The following is a 3,802-nucleotide window of genomic DNA, read 5'->3' as shown; positions in this document are numbered from 1 at the left end:
GGTGACATGTAGGAAAATTTTGAATTTCTGCTACGTTCCCCTACAGTGGCATCATGAGCTAGGTCTATTGCATAGATTCTATGCACGAGTAGAACACAAAGTAGTTGTGGGCGTTGATTTTGTTCAATATGCTTGCCGTTACTAGTCTTATCTTGATTCGGCGGCATTGTGGGATGAAGCGGCCCGGACCGACCTTACACGTACTCTTACGTGAGACTGGTTCCACCGACTGACATGCACTAGTTGCATAAGGTGGCTAGCGGGTGTCTGTCTCTCCCACTTTAGTCGGATCGGATTCAATGAACAGGGTCCTTATGAAGGGTAAATAGCAATTGGCATATCACGTTGTGGTCTTTGCGTAGGTAAGAAACGTTCTTGCTAGAAACCCATAAGCAGCCACGTAAAACATGCAAACAACAATTAGAGGACGTCTAACTTGTTTTTGCAGGGTATGCTATGTGATGTGATATGGCCAAAGGATGTGATGAATGATATATGTGATGTATGAGATTGATCATGTTCTTGTAATAGGAATCACGACTTGCATGTCGATGAGTATGACAACCGGCAGGAGCCATAGGAGTTGTCTTTATTTATTTATGACCTGCGTGTCAACATAAACGTCATGTAATTACTTTACTTTATTGCTAACCATTAGCTGTAGTAGTAGAAGTAATAGATGACGTGACAACTTCAAGAAGACACGATGATGGAGATCATGATGATGGAGATCATGGTGTCATGCCGGTGACGATGATGATCATGGAGCCCCGAAGATGGAGATCAAAAGGAGCAAAGTGATATTGGCCATATCATGTCACTATTTGATTGCATGTGATGTTTATCATGTTTATACATCTTATTTGCTTAGAACGACGGTAGTAAATAAGATGATCCCTCATAAAAATTTCAAGAAGTGTTCTCCCCTAACTGTGCACCGTTGCTCAAGTTCGTCATTTCGAAGCACCACGTGATGATCGGGTGTGATAGATCCTTACGTTCACATACAACGGGTGTAAGACAGTTTTACACATGCAAAACACTTAGGGTTAACTTGACGAGCCTAGCATGTGTATAGACATGGCCTCGGAACACAGAAGACCGAAAGGTCGAGCATGAGTCGTATGGTAGATACGATCAACATGAAGATGTTCACCGATGTTGACTAGTCCGTCTCACATGATGATCGGACACGGCCTAGTTAACTCGGATCATGTAATCACTTAGATGACTAGAGGGATGTCTATCTGAGTGGGAGTTCATAAGATGAACTTGTTTATCCTGAACATAGTCAAAAAGGATTTTGCAAATTATGTCGTAGCTCGCGCTTTAGTTCTACTGTTTAGATATGTTCCTAGAGAAAATTAGTTGAAAGTTGATAGTAGCTACTATGCGGACTAGGTCCGTAAAACTGAGGATTGTCCTCATTACTTCATAAAAGGCTTATGTCCTTAATGCACCGCTCAGTGTGCTGAACCTCGAACATTGTCTGTGGGTGTTGCGAACATCTGACATACACGTTTTGATAACTACGTGATAGTTCAGTTAAACGGTTTAGGATTAAGGCACCGAAGACATTTTTGAAATGTCGCGAAACATATGAGATGTTTTGAGGGATGAAATTGGGATTTCAGGCTCGTGCCCACGTCAAGAGGTATAAGACCTCCGACGATTTTCTTAGCCTACAAACTAAGGGAGAAAAGCTCAATTGTTGAGCTTATGCTCAGATTGTCTGAGTACAACAATCATTTGAATTGAGTGGGAGTTGATCTTCCAGATGAGACAGTGATGGTTCTCCGAAGTCATTACCACCAAGCTGCTAGAGCTTCGTGATGAACTATAACATATCGAGGACATATATGATGATCCTTAAAATATTTGCGATGTTTGACACCACAAAAGTAGAAATCAAGAAGGAGCATCAATTGTTGATGGTTGGTGAAACCACTAGTTTCAAGAAGGGCAAGGGCAAGAAGGGATACTTCATGAAACGGCAATTCAGCTGCTGCTCTAGTGAAGAAACCCAAGGTTGAACCCAAACCCGAGACTAAGTGCTTTTGTAATAAGGGGAACAACCACTGGAGCAGAATTACCCTAGATACTTGGTAGATTAGAAGGCTGGCAAGGTCGATAGAAGTATATTGGATATACATTATGCTAATGTGTACTTTGCTAGTACTCCTAGTAGCACCAAGGTATTAGATACCGGTTCGGTTGCTAAGTGTTAGTAACTCGAAATAAAAGCTACGGAATAAACGGAGACTAGCTAAAGGTGAGATGACGATATGTGTTGGAAGTGTTTCCAATGTTGATATGATCAAGCATCGCACGCTCCCTCTACCATCGAGATTGGTGTTTGCATTGAGCATAGACATGATTGGATTATGTCTATCGCAATACGGTTATTCATTTAAGGAGAATAATGGTTACTCTGTTTATTTGAATCATGCCTTCAATGGTCTTACACCTAAAATGAATGGTTTATTGAATCTCGATCGTAGTGATACACATGTTCATGCCAAAAGATAGTAATGATAGTACCACCTACTTGTGGCACTGCCACATAAGTCATATCGGTATAAAACGCATGAGGAAGCTCCATGTTGATGGATCTTTGGACTCACTCATTTTTGAAAAGTTTGAGACATGCGAACCATGTCTATTGGGGTATATGCATGAAGAAACTCCATGCAAATGGACCGTTTTGTACTCACTTGATTTTGAATCACTTGAGACATGCAAATCATACCACATGGGCAAGATGACTAAAAGCCTCGGTTTCAGTAAAATGGAACTAGAAGGCAACTTGTTGGAAGTAATACATTTTGATGTGTGCAGTCCAATGAGTGCTGAGGCATGTAGTGGATATCGTTATGTTCTTACTTCACAGATGATTTGAGTAGATGTTGAGTATATTTACTTGATGAATCACGAGTCTGAATTATTGAAAGGTTCAAGTAATTTCAGGGTGAAGTTGAAAGATCATCGTGACAAGAGGATAAAATATCTATGATATGATCATAGAGATGAATATCTGAATTACGAGTTTGGCACAAAATTAAGACATTGTGGAAATTGTTTCACAACTAATACAGCCTGGAACACCATAGTGTGATGGTGTGTCCGAACATCATAACTGCACCCTATTGGATATGATGCATACCATGATGTCTCTTATCGAATTACCACAATAGTTTATGGGTTAGGCATTAGAGACAACCACATTTACTTTAAATAGGGCACCACGTAATTCCGTTGAGACGACACCGTATGAACTATGGTTTAGAGAAACCTAAGCTGTCATTTCTTAAAAAGTTTGGGGCTGCGACGCTTATGTGAAAAGTTTCAGGCTGATAAGCTCGAACCCAAAGCGGATAAATGCATCTTCATTTGACACCCAAAATAGTTGGGTATACCTCCTGTCTCAGATTCGAATTGTTTCTAGAATCGAGTCCTTTCTCGAGGAAAAGTTTCTCTCGAAAGAATTGAGTGGGAGGATGGTGGAGACTTGATGAGGTTATTGAACCGTCTCTTCAACTAGTGTGTGGCAGGGCACAGGAAGTTGTTCCTGTGGCACCTACACCAATTGAAGTGGAAGCTTATGATAGTGATCATGAAACTTCAGATCAAGTCACTAACAAACCTCGTAGGATGACAAGGATGCGTACTACTTTAGAGTGGTACGTAATCCTGTCTTGGAAGTCATTGCAAGACAACAATGAACCTATGAGCTATGGAGAAGCGATGGTGGGCCTGGATTCCGATAAATGGCTCGAGGCCATAAAATCCGAGAGAGGATCCA

Source organism: Triticum aestivum, chromosome 4A (assembly GCF_018294505.1).
Source record: "Triticum aestivum cultivar Chinese Spring chromosome 4A, IWGSC CS RefSeq v2.1, whole genome shotgun sequence".
NCBI lineage: Eukaryota > Viridiplantae > Streptophyta > Magnoliopsida > Poales > Poaceae > Triticum > Triticum aestivum.
This window is presented reverse-complemented; position numbering follows the sequence as displayed.